This window comes from Mauremys reevesii, linkage group 4, assembly GCF_016161935.1.
Source record: "Mauremys reevesii isolate NIE-2019 linkage group 4, ASM1616193v1, whole genome shotgun sequence".
NCBI lineage: Eukaryota > Metazoa > Chordata > Testudines > Geoemydidae > Mauremys > Mauremys reevesii.
Window position 1 is genome coordinate 144216408 of NC_052626.1, and position 14194 is coordinate 144230601.

Genomic DNA, 14194 nt, shown 5'->3' on the forward strand with positions numbered 1-14194 from the left:
CTGGCCAAACCCCTGGTCTCTGCTCCTCTTTCATCAGGCAGCCCATTGTTCCAAATCGAGCCGGACAGGTGCCCTTCTTGTCCACAATGGCAGCATTCGAAACGGCCTCTGGCACCATGGACACTGACTTCAGGAGTTCTTTGATCACTTTCACATCTAGAATTTCGGGGTGTCATCCTCGCTACTGCGCCCTGCTTCAGCTCCTGTGCCTCCAGGTGTCCCATTCTCTCACAGCTTTGTCTCTGGAGGACAGTCAGTTCTTGGACTAGCCTGGTCAGGCCCTTCTCTGCCTCCAGCATCACATGATCTGGGGTACTGTTGGATGGAGGCACTTCAGGAGCACCCTGCACAGCGCCATCTGACAGGGCAGCTGGTTGCGTGCTGTTTATCCTCTGAGTTGGCCTATCCATTCTACCCTCTGTTCCTGTCTCCCGGGCCAGCTGACACAGTTCTTCTTGCAGCTGTCGGAATGTCATGTAGCGAGTCTGCATAAGTGCCAGCCTGTCCTGCGCTTCTTGCTCCCAGATGCCCTGCATGAACTGCTGTGTCAATTTATAGTCCCAATCAGGGAAAGGTTGGCCCTCTCAGAGCAACGCCTCTACTACCCGCTGTAGGGTCTCTAGCTCGATGGCATAGGATGAAGCTGTCTCTCTAGGGCATTGGTGTCTCTCAAAGTCTGCCATGAGGTCCAGCGATAAATGGCTGTCACTGTACTCTGCTCTAAGCTCTTCAATAGCTTGGGCTGGAAACTGCTCCTGAAGAGGCAGATTAAGGACTAATTTACGCCCCCCCCCCTCAGGTATCTGACAGTGGTGGGGAACTTCAAAGGCTCAGGAATGCCAGTGGCTACTAGCAGGTACTGTATATCCTTTATCCAGTCCTCTGTCTACCCTGCAATCTGCACCACCACTGAACCCAGGAACCCCACGGATTTGGTGCCGTGCAGGGAGGTACGGCATTACCATGCTCCCCGCCCCCCATCCCCCAAGACACTGCCTTCAGCTTTAGTAGCAGGCGTCTTCTGGCTACAACACCCACTGGGGGTCTCTGCTTTCACTGACACTAAACCAGGGTCAAGCCAACCTCCCTGGGCTCCAAACTGTGAGTCAGTGCTGTCCTCTCTCTCCTGTGTGGCAGCTTCCTTACTGTGTGCAAAAAAATCAAACTTTCCCTATCCAAGTCACGGCACCAAAAGCAAAAAAAAAAAGTCGTTCCCCCCCACCCCCCCGGTTCACTGGTCAAGTACGAGGTTGTTTGAGATAGGGGAAGCCTGCTTGTGACTTTTTACACAACTTTAGGGAACTGGGCCTGAGGGTCCTTTGTGTGCTCTGCGTTGTGTCAGTATGTTCACCTCTGACCCAGACCCACTCAGATAAACCACCAGGTACAGGCTTTATTCTGTAAAGAACATAGAACAGGATTACAGTTCAGCAGCTCTCCTCTCTGCTCGCCTGCGAGGTGCTCCCAGCCCAGTCAGTACTGAGACCCCAGGCTGGGAGGGCAGAGGGTACATCCTGGCAGGAACCAGAAAGCTCTCCCAGCGTGCTGCAGTTTGTTGTCCACAACTTGTAGTTCCCAGGGCTGCTGTTGAAGCGCACTGGACCTTGGGCTACATTTGGTATGAATATTGTGTCCCTCAGTTTCCCCTATATGGTGCATTGTTAAGTAGGTGGCAGGAAAAGATTGTTTGCTGTCTGCAGAGACCCAGAGACACAGGTGTGACTGACACCTAGCTGTCTGGGGCCTGGCCCCCATGCCCAGGGAGAGTGCAAGAAGACAATGGCCACTCCAGTTGCCCAGACATTTGGTCCCTAGTAACTAATGAACATGGACGGCCCACCCCTACAGGAAGCTCGCTGTGTTTGACCAGCTGGAGAACAAAGGGCTGAGGAGACAGGCCAGGTGACAATGTTTGTCTTGGAACAAGGATAAAGGACTGAGGAGGCACCTGGTGGGGGGTTAAGTGTGAGCTGAAGGAAGCAGAAGGCTCTTCTGAACTGGGCAAAAGAGGGATCAGAGGGCTCTGGGCTGATCAGGATGGATCACGCTGTAACTTTTTGCTCTCTGTGCTAATTGTGGAGTTTCTATGCTGTGCTCCAGACATCTAATAGCCCTACTGCTTTTGCAGTGCTGGCTGTGAATCGCTGCGGATGCTGAAGGTGGGGGTGCATTGCTCTGTCAGGTATCCAACTCAGGTGGCCTCAGTTAAGGGAGCTCACGGTGTGAAGCAGAGGTGCTGAAGGCTCTGAGATTCAGTCTAAGGAGGTGGTGAAGCCAAGTGGCTGACCCTAGTAAAAAAGTGTGACCCTAAGTGAGTCGGACACACTGAAGGGATTCTCTTAGGGATTGTCCCAGAGCAGGGGTCAGCAACCTATGGCACGCGTGCCAAAGATGGCACGTGATCCAATTTTTAATAGCTCACTGCTGCCTGCCGGAGTTCCAGCAAGCAGCAGCGTGCCATTAAAAAGCCTGCCCAGCCCAGCCCGCTCTTCTCTGCCCTCCCCACCCCGTTCTCTCCCATGGGGGCAGGGGGCAAGGGGCAGAAGCTTGGTCCTGCCGGCTCCCCTGCTGCTTCCCACGGTGTGCTGAGTTCCTGCCCTTCCTCCTCCTCTCTGTCTGTCCCTCCCTCCCTGCCGGCTGATCAGCTGATGACCCTTGTGAGGGAGGGGCTGGGGGAGGAGTGGAGTCAGCATGCTCCCTGCTCCTGGCAGAGAAGAAGTGGGGGCAGGGCTTTGGGGAAGACGGGTGGTGGAATAGGGACATATCCCCTCCAGCCCGCTGCCGTGACCACCCCACAACCCCAGCCCTCTGCCCTGAGCCCCCTCACACACACCCAGCCCTTTTCCCTGCAGCTCCGCACTCCCCGCAGGCCCCTGCCCTGACCCCTGCCTCCCCCCCCACACCTAGCCCTCTGCCTTGACCCCACACACACAGGGGCAGGGGGCAGGGGAGGGGGGGCCCCGGGCGGGCCGGGGGGCACAGGCACACACCCCAGGCCCCAGCGGCTCGCCTCTCGCCCTCCCTCCCTGCCCCTCAGCGCATCGAGCAGACGAGCCCTCCGAGCCCCCTGCCGCCCGCCGCCGGGCGGGGCAGGGGGGGGGGCGGGGCAGCGGAGCCAGGCCCCCCGCCGCCCGCCCCGCCGCGAGCGAGCGGGCCCAGCGGAGCTGACTCAGGGCCCGCCGCAGAGGCTGGGCTGGGGGGGGGGGCTGGGGCTGGGGCCGCCGCGACGCAGCCCCCGCCCGGGCGGGGGGGGGGGGGCCCGGGGGGCCCCACGCCCAAGTGCCCCGAGGCCCCGCGCGGGGCCCCCCCACCACCCCCGCGCCGCCCGCCGGGCTGCGGCGCAGCGGCGCGGGCTGCCGCGGCCCGGCGGGCGCGGGGCCCGCGCGGGGCGCGGGGCACTGGGGGGGCGGGTCCCGAACGGGGGGCCCGCGCCCCCCCCCCCGGGCCCCGAATCCTCCTCTGGCCCTGCACACACACCACCCAGCCATCTGTCCTGAGCCCTGCAGCCCCGCACCCCCCCAGGCCCATGCCCTGAATTCTGCCCCCCCCCTGCCCTGCCCTGAGCCCTGATGCCCCCCTCACACTCACACCCAGCCCTGAGCCCTGCATCCCCCAAACCCCTGCTCTGAGTCCTGCACCCCCACACACACACCCAACCCTCTGCTTGACTCCTTTGCCCCCATGACCCCAGCCCTGACTCTTGCACCTCCACATACCCAGCCCCACCACTCTCCATGCACCCCCACATCCTGACTCTTGCACTCCCCACCCCCACCCAGAGCACTGTTGTCAGAGTTGTACCAGTATGGTGCTCTGCTCTCTCCAATGTTGATATTACTCGGCTGCGTGCGTGTGTTCCCTCTGTGTGCTGCCCCAGCTCTGCGCAGATAGCTGACCCAGCAGACCCGACGAGAACCCCCAATAACCACAGAGTCCAGTAAGATGCAAAGTCACGTCGACTAGGTTTATTGCGACCTCGGACACAATGGCAGTTCCCTGTAGGTTTCTTAGCCTAACTCAGGGCATACTATGAGAAAGTGCCTCTTGGCAATGGACTCAGCTCAGTCAGTGGCGGGAGTTTCCACTGCCCCCTCGGCTGGACAAAGGCACCTCCCCAGGGATGCATTCTTATACACAGGTACAAACAAGTTACACATCACACCTGACGTATTGAGGGGCCACCTTTCTACATAGCAAGGTACAACCCCTCAACGTATTTAGGTGCCGCCTTCTACCTTGTACATGTTGGTTCGATCAAAACAACTCTATCCATCATTTTACCCTTTTGCCCCTGTCATTGGGATGGGTCGGCCTGTCCTTTTATTATCTATGGAATGTTTTAGTATAGTGTGTTCTAGTATTATATTTCTACTTCGCTATGCTAGGTAAATATATGTTTCTGCAGCCTCAGCCCTTTCCGTGCCAGCTTCTGTGAACTGAGTAGCCTTCAGCTACTTTGCTCTTTAGCTAAGTCTTGTTCATTACTTCAGTTCAGGTATCAGGCCTCATACTGGGCCTTTATCAGGGCCTGCACTTACTACAAGCACCAAAGGGGAGCTCCTGCACCCAACTTCCCACATTCCCACCTGCACCCCTTGCACCAAATAGGAGCTGCCCAGGTAAGCGCTCCACACCCCAACCTCCTGCCCCAACCCTGAGCTCCCTCCCTCATTCTAGCTCCTGGCCAGACCCTACACCCCAACCCCCAGCCTGCTCCTTCACCTCCAGCCCTGTGCTCAGTGCACTCCCACCTTCAGCTCAGTGCAGAGAGAGAGGAAGAGAATGGGCCAGAACCAGGGAGAAAGTAGGTACCCTCTGTATGTGGGCAGGGCCGGGACCCCAGACCGGCAGCGGGCTGAGCGGGTGCAGCAGCCGGGATCCCGGCTGGCAGGAGCCGCTGGATGGAACCTCTGAGCGGCAGCGGGAGAAAAAAAAAGTTTGTCGTGATAATCAGAATGGCCCATTTCCAATAATTGACAAGAATGTGTGAGTAACAGTAGGTGGAATAGTTCTACTTTGTGTAATGACCCATCCACTCCCAGTCTTTATTCAAGCCTAATTTTATGGTGTCTAGTTTGCAAATTAATTCCAATTCAGCAGTTTCTCGTTGGAGTCTGTTTTTGAAGTTTTTGTTGTTGTTGGAGTATTGCCTCTTTTAGGTCTGTAATTGAGTGACCAGGGAGGTTGAAGTGTTCTCCGACTGGTTTTTGAACATTATAATTCTTGACATCTGGTTTGTGTCCATTTATTCTTTTGCATAAAGACTGTCTGGTTTGGCACATGGCAGAAGAGCAATGCTGGCACATGATGGCATATATCACATTGGTAGATGTGCAGGTGAACGAGCCTCTGATAGTGTGGCTGATGTGATCAGGGGACACCATCATAGGACCTAAATAGATATGTGGAGAGAGTTGGCAATGGGCTTTGTTGCAAGGATAGATTTCTGGGTTAGTGTTTTTGTTGTATGGTGTGCGGTTGCTGGTGAATATTTGCTTCAGGTTGGGAGGCTGTCTGTAAGCAAGGACTGGCCTGTCTCCCAAGGTCTGTGAGAGTGAGGGATCATCCTTCAGGATAGGTTGTAGATCCTTGATGATGTGCTGCAGACTTGTCCTCTCTCGGTCGTTCATTTGTATCAGAGAGGGGGGAAAAAAACCCCAAGAGATAAGGTGTTAAAATTTCTCCACTCTCTTCAAATGGCTGAAACTTGCCTCATTCATCTTGCACTTTGGAGATTCAAATCTTGTAACAGGTTCCTATGCAATGAATTCAGTGTTGTCAACTCTTGCAGTTTGATTATAAAAGTCTCTCAATATCTGGTGTTTCCAGGTCACTGAAAATGACACTTTTCTCCCTAAAAGGACAGGTAATACCATCAAACGCTTCCCTAAGAGCAAAAGAGTAAATGATAGTTACAATGAAAGCTTTACATTTAAAACTGTTTTTTTCCTGTTTTGGGTCTGATAAGAGCTCATGGGTTTTTTAATAGAAGGTGGTTTCCACAGGAGCCACCAGCAATAACTTGACAGGAAATTGCAGATTGTAAAAGAGCTTACCATCAACCCTCCCACTTCCCTGGTTCTTCTCACGCATACGCCAAGCAGCAAAAGACCAGAAGTCTGAAGTGCAGACAATGCGATTGTGACGGGCTGGATCACAGAAACCCCCTGGGGAATTGCCACCTGATGTGTTGAGACTACTTCTGAGCCCATTTTCCCCTGGCATCTTGGGACTTCAAAACCCTGCCTGGGTTGTGCCAGACACGCTAGCCTGTTACAAACACAGACCCGGGTCTCACATCTCCCACCAGCTGCAGGCTTAACTGAAAACAGCTTAAGAAGTGTTCCTGTCTCAAACACTCATATGCCCAGCTCCCAATGGGGTCCATACCCCAAATAAATCCATTTTATCCTGTATAAAGCTTATACAGAGTAAACTCTAACACTGATAGAGTGAGATGCACAGCTGTTCCCACCCAAACACGGTATTAATACACACTCTGGGTTAATTAATAAGTAAAAAGTGATGTTATTAAATACAAAAAGTAGGATTTAAATGGTTCCAAGTAATAACAAAGTGAATTACCAAGCAAAATAAAATAAAACTTGCAAGTCTAAACCTAATACTGTAAGAAAATTACAGCTGAAATCTCACCCTCAGAGATGTTCCAGTAAGCTTCTGTGACAGACTAGCCTCCTTCTAGTCTGAGGCTATGGCTACACTTGTACTTCAAAGCGCTAAGTGTAGTCAAAGCGCCAGCGCTGGGAGAGAGCTCTCCCAGCGCTGTCCGTACTGCACCTCCCTGTGGGGAATAACATACAGCGCTGGGAGCCGCGCTTTGCAGAGCAGCAATTTGCAGTGCTGGAGAGGGTGTGTTTTCACACCCTGCTGCAGCACTGCAAATTTGCAAGTGTAGCCATACCCTGAGTCCAGCAATCACTCACACCCCTGTGGTTACTGTCCTTTGTTCCAGTTTCATTCAGGTATCCTCTGAGGGTGGAGAGGCTATCTCTTGAGCCAGCTGAAGACAAAATGGAGAGGTCTCCCAGGGGTTTAAATAGACTCTCTTGTGGGTGGACACCCCTCCCTCCCCCTGTGTAGAATCCAGCTACAAAATGGAGTTTGGGAGTCACATGGGCAAGTCACAAATCTATGCATGACTCAGAACTTACAGGTAGCAGCCATTGTTCACATGCTACCTTGAACGTCCTCAGGTAGACGTCTTATGTGGATTGGAGTCTTCCAAGATCCATTGTCAAGTGTTTCTTGCTTGGGCACTTAACTTGCAAATTCTTTTCTAAAGAAGCTCCCCAAATACCTTACTAAGGCTACTTAAAATCAAACCAGTACACAGCCAATGTTCATAACTTCAAATACAAAAATGATACATGCATACAAATAGGATGACTATATTCAGTAAATCATAACCTTTGCAGAAATATGTTACATGGCATACGTAGCATAAAACATTCCAGTTATGTCATATTTACATTCATAAACATACTTCCATAAAGCATTACGGGGTGCAACATCACACTGATGTTTATTGGGGTTAATTTCCAGCAAGCATGATTCTAATTTCCCCACCTACTTCCTGTTTGACCCTAGCTTATATAATAATATTCTCAGCTATACCTTAACCAATCATTTTACTGAAATCTATCTATCTAACCAATCCTAACATATTGTAACATAATTCTCTAACCAATTATATCCCACTACCCTAATTAACTTACACCTAGCAAAATTAATTATACAGCAGACAGAAACAATTAGAAAACCAGACAGATTAACAATAGAAATGCAGGGGCCATAAAGATAAAACATACAAAAATGAGGGTTTCACAACCACAACCATTGATAAGTGATTTCTTGCCAGACAGGAGGTTATCAAACTAAGTTTTCCTTAACCATCTTTATCTGGAGGTGATAGGCACTATCAGGACAGGACTGTATTCCTAACAGCCCAATAGCACCTTATTTTAGTATGACTAGTTTGGAAGTGTGTCCAACTATTGGCGGTCGCGGTAAGTTGTTCCTGTACTCTTTGTGTACTCTTGTCCCTATTGTGTGTCCATTGAATATCCACAGTGAAATTTGGTATTGTCCACACCAATTCGACTACTTGGTACGTGATGGGGTAATACGTGCTAGTTCGATTGTTTGCAATGATTAGGTCCACTGATCCATTAGTGCACCATAGTCCAAGTGGCAATGTATAGAAATTTATAATTTGGTCATATGCTGGTATGATTTTGCCTCCTAGTGTTCTGTTACAGGATTGTATACATTCCCAACAGAATACCCCGTAGCCCATATATATTACACCTAAATATCTTCCCCCTTGCAACAAGCCATTGGTCCTGCTCCTCCTTAGTCATAGGAGAGGGGCACACCCAGATGCCTCCCCTGGATATACAATTGCTTAACGTAATGATAGTCCAATTCACACCATTCCACCCTCCCCATCTATTTTCCAGTGGTTCCCAATGCACTCCTCCTTTTCTTGTTACTCCTATGGGGCTCGGGGGGACCACCTTAGTTGCAGTCCCTTCCCACAGTATCATGGTAACAATTACACAAGTACTGGCCCCACAGGCCAGGGATATTATTTTCCAGGACAGGTATGTTTTTGCAAATGTGAATAAATATGGGCTAGCCTCCCGATTTAATACCCAAGGCTATTGTTCCGACCAAGCATCTCTCATAATATCCATTAACATTATTACCTGAGCATTTTGGATACCTACACACATTTCTCCTCATGTTAGCCTTCTGAAGCCATCCCCTACTCATATCACATGGTCTCCTGCCCAGTGAGTTAACCACAGGTTCACCTCTACTGCCGTCCTCCATCCTGTGTCAACTGCCGATAGTTGCTGTGCCATTAATTCATTGTTGAAATCTCACATATTGTCTTATCAATTGTTTGGTTACCCACTCATCCCCCCAGATTCCATGTACCTAGCACAGTGTTCCCTCCTGCCCACGATCGTTTTCTGACAACAATTCCAGGTGCATCCTTTCACCCACCAATCAAATTCTTTCAATCCTTTTATGTATGCACTACAGTTGCAATTAATTTTTGATCCACCCACCATCCCTTGGGGTGTATAACCCATGTAATGAAGTGAAAGGGCATGCTGAAAAGCGCTGGCTGCACCCACTCCCACAATGGTTCCCATACGTTTGCTCATCGGGGAATATTCTCAGCTCCAGGCTGCGGCCAATTTAAATTTGTGTTCGTCCAACTTGGCATCCATATCACCTGTAGTGGTACATTCTGCAAAATGGTTAACTCATCACACGCCCAATGTCCCAAAGAGGATTTTATGCCCAGTGTAATATGTACATAACAATCACACCTTCAGGGATCATCCTCCATGGAAGTACCATTGTGGTTACATATGGTAATATCACATCCTTATTGTGGGGCCTTATTTTCCCAAGAGGGTTCATACATCCCAGGAGACCAGAGGGTTATATTCTTTGGCCCCTCGGTGACAGACCACATGGCTAGGTAACTGCGCCTCCCACTATCATTAATCATGGTAGTGCCCGGTGAATACCATGCAATATTCCCTGATAAATTTTATATTCTCCATCCATAAACCATATACTGGCACTGCCAAATTCCTGTTGGAGCGTTGGTGGTACATCTTTCTATGGGGAAATTCTCCTCGTTCTCATTAGCTTCATTACCACAAGTTGTGGGTATAAGAGTCCATGTGTTTCCTCCTTTTGACACTTCGCATCTTGGGATTTGAGTAGAATTTATAACTAACAATTGTGATTAACAGTAATGATCGTTCCATCCAGGGCCAGGGAATTCCTATCTTTTTCTCCTTTTTGGGTTAACCTGGAATACACGACAGAATTTATGCATCCTTTCCCAATCCCGTTTGTATCTTTTTATTGGTGTGCAATGAACCCACTCTTGCCCTCCATTCTCTGTACCCAATAGCCCCAGGCTGGGCCCCAATCAGTCAAGGACCAAGTAGAGGCCCCTCCATTTAGGAGTTGGGAATGGGTGGTGTTGACCTGGAATCTTGTACATCACAAGATCTCCCACTGTGGGTTGATCATGCTCCCTGGGCAGGTCATACCATGCTTCGACCCTTGCTGCTCCTTGCTTGTCTCGCCAGGCCACCACCTGCTGTACCTGTTTCACATGGTCGATTAGGGTTAAAATCCATTCTTGTGTTAAGCCATGTATAGTGACTTCCCCAGGTACTGGGGTAAGTAGATTTTCCCACTGTTCCATGGGCCTTCCCATGAGAGCCTCGCATGGAGAAAATCCTGTGCCCTTTGATTCTTGGGCCCTTATTCTCATTCAGACAAAGGGCAGTAACAGTGACCAGTTTTTTCCTCCCATTTCCGCTCCCTTTCTCAGCTCACTTTTGATGGTGCGGTTCATGTGTTCCACCTGCCCCGCAGCCTGTGGGTGATAAGCAATATGGAACAACTGTGTGATTCTGGTGAGGGCTGAGAGCTCCCCGAACAGGTCGGACTGCGAAGCTGCTCCTTGGTCTGAGTCAATCACCTTTTGGACCACCACCCCCGAACAAGTGAATACCTCATTTACCATTTTTTTTCAGCCATTAACTGGGCAGTTTGATACTTTCTGGCAAACGCTTTCACGCACTTGCTGAAAGCATCCACCACCACCACCATGAATCGATTTTTTTTCCTTTTATCCAGTGGTAGGGGTCCTGTGTAGTCAATTTGTATTCGTTCCCAAGGTCCTCTTGGGGCTTGTCTCATTAAGTCTCCCCTTAGCACCTTGTAAGGTGGATTGTGCCTGGCACAGTCCAATCAACTTTCCAGGTGTGACTTTAAATCGGCTGCCATTCCTGGCCACCAGCACAACTTTTTTAAGGTTCCCAGTGCCTCCTCAAACCCAGAGTGTCTCCCTGCCAAGCTCCCATGCACCTCATTTAAGAAAGCTGTCTGGCTTCCTTGAGGGCACAGCATTATTGGTCCCTCAGCTGTTAGGACACACCAAATACCTTCCCTTAGTACCACTTTTGGCACATCTATCCCCTAGTTTTGTGATGCCTTCCAGTCTTGGGTCAGATTCTTGCAACTCCCGAATTCACCCTCCCCAATCCATGTTCACCCCACTTCTTGTTACCAGTGCTACAGGCACACTCAGCTGTGGCTCCCATGGTCATGGGTCTCTGTTGCAGCCCACTTAGCCTCTGTATTGGCCAGGTTATTTCCTTTGCTTAAGGGTCATGTTTTCTCGTGTGCCTTTACCTTTACCACATTGATTCATGTAAAACTGTGACTAAGCTCCTCCACTCATTTCCACCAGCTAGCATGCGTGACTGTGGAGCTGTCTGTTGCCCTGACCTGATTATCCACCCACCATCTCAGCATCAATGTGACCCCACAAAATACATAATCCGAATCCACCACCACCCAACATTCTGGCTCCAATTTGGGATCCACTTCATTTAAAGCTGTTAGCAAGGCTGCCAGTTCTACCTCCTGAGCCGACCTTGCTTCTAGTGAGACAGTCAGCACCATGGGTTTCTCGTTTCCTCTGATTCCCACAACAGCTAAACCTGCAGTTCCTCCCCCCACCCCGATACATACAACTTCCATCCAAAAACCGTACCAGTGTCCCTTCCTTTACCTGATTCGGATTAGCCACCCAAAACACCAGGTGTTGGTTTTACCTGGGCTGGCTTCACACTGGTGTGGGGTGCCAGCCAGATGTAATCCAGCTACCCAGACTACGGGTTCCTTTAACATTTCTGCTTTACTGTTTTCAGCTTGTAGAACCAGTAACCACTTCGCAATATGCTGCCCACTCACGTGTCCCATAAGATAGTATGCACATTTAACAGCCAGAGGGGGTCATGATGGGACTGGACTATTACCTTCTGCATTCCTGTGAGCTATTTGAATTTCCCTACCCACCAGTAGGTGCACAACAGCTTTTCACACCATCCATACTTCAGTTCTACAGTACTCAAAAGTCAGGAGGCAAAGGCCACAGGTCGATGCTTTGCCCCATAAATCAGTGTTAATGCACACCCAATGGTAGTGTCACACACCAAAGGGTACAGGTAAAAGGTTTTCTCCCCGTCTGGGGATTCCAGCACTGGAGTACTGGCCAGGTGTTCCTTTAGTACTCTCACTGCCTCAGTACATTCACAGATTCATAGACTCTAGGACTGGAAGGGACCTCGAGAGGTCATCGAGTCCAGTCCCCTGTCCTCAAGGCAGGACCAAATACTGTCTAGACCATCCCTGATAGACATTTATCTAACCTACTCTTAAATATCTCCAGAGATGGAGATTCCACAACCTCCCTAGGCAATTTATTCCAGTGTTTAACCACCCTGACAGTTTAGGAAAAACTTCTTATGTCCAACCTAAACCTCCCTTGCTGCAGTTTAAGCCCATTGCTTCTTGTTCTATCCTTACAGGCGAAGGTGAACAAGTTTTCTCCCTCCTCCTGATGACACCCTTTTAGATACCTGAAAACTGCTATCATGTCCCCTCTCAGTCTTCTCTTTTCCAAACTAAACAAACCCAGTTCTTTCAGCCTTCCTTCACAGGTCATGTTCTCAAGACCTTTAATAATTTTTGTTGCTCTTCTCTGGACCCTCTCCAATTTCTCCACATCTTTCTTGAAATGTGGTGCCCAGAACTGGACACAATCCTCCAGTTGAGGCCTAACCAGCACAGAGTAAAGCGGAAGAATGACTTCTTGTGTCTTGCTCACAACACACCTGTTCATGCATCCCAGAATCATGTTTGCTTTTTTTGCAACAGCATCACACTGACTCATATTTAGCTTGTGGTCCACTATAACCCCCAGATCCCTTTCTGCAGTACTCCTTCCTAGACAGTCTCTTCCCATTCTGTATGTGTAAAACTGACTTTTCCTTCCTAAGTGGAGCACTTTGCATTTGTCTGTTAAACTTCTGACCATTCCCAAGGTGAGGCTCGGGTTAGGTCGAATAGAGGCTGGGCTATTTCTGCCTAATTGGCCACACAATCCCTGCAAAATCCAGTTAGACCCTAAAAGCTTTGCAAGCTTTTAACATCAGTGGGCAGAGGCAGGGATTGGATTAATTACACACATCTTATCAATCTCCCTTCCCACCTGGGATACCTCCACCCCTAGGTAGGTTACCCTTGTCTGTCCCATTTGAGCCTTCTTCCCGTTGACTTTTAACCCTGCTTTCGCCAAAGCCTTCAGGACTTGCTCAGTAAGTTCTCCATCTTCCTCCTCTGTTCCTAACGTTAGCAACAGGTCATCTACATATTGTATGCATCTTGCTGCATCCACCCCTTCCAGAGCTTGTTTCATGTATCTATGAAAAATTGCAGGGGAGTCTCCATATCCCTGGGGTAGACTGTCCAGCAGAATTGTCTGCCCTCCCACATGAATGTAGCTATTGGTAGAGACCAAAACCCATTTGCTATGTCCAAAACGGTAAAAATTCAGAACTGGGGTCCAATACAGAACAACATTTTAGGGTACGCTGCCACTACTGAGGAAGGTGAATTGGCCAGAGCATTTAGTGATCTGTAATCCACAGTGAGGTGCCAGGTGCTGTTTGGCTTTCTCACTGGCCACACAGCAGCATTACAAGGGGATGCAACCGCTCTAATCAGTCCCTTCTGTTTCAATTCCCCAATAGTTGCCCCCACCTCTGCCAATTCCTCCCAAGGAATAGGATACTGTTTCTGCAGGGGAGGATCCCCTCCCTCTAGCAGTACCTCCATGCTGCCCCTACCACAATCCAGGTTATCCTTAGCCCACACAGGGATGTGTTCCCACCCTGCCGGGGGTGGTGGGAGGGCATGTGCTGCTTTAATGGTCACAGTGGCTATCCCCATAGGGATGGTAGAGCCCTGTCCGTCCTGCGTCTGCCCCAGTAAACACACCCAATTGGCTAAGTCCAGTACAAGGCCCAGCTTGTGTAACTCTCCTGCCCCCAACACATTGAGCGTATTATTACAACCCCACATAATCTCCCCTTCCCCAGGTTCCTTTGATCCGTCCCCACTACAGTGTTAATTGTGTCTCCCCTCCCGTTGCCCCTACAACTGTCACAGCTCCTTCTGCCCCCATGTGGTTAAGCTGATGGCTGCTCCAGTGTCTATCAAAAAATCCCTCATGGGGCTTCCTTTGCTCCCTGGAGCGTAGGGCAACAAGATGTGTCCTGTC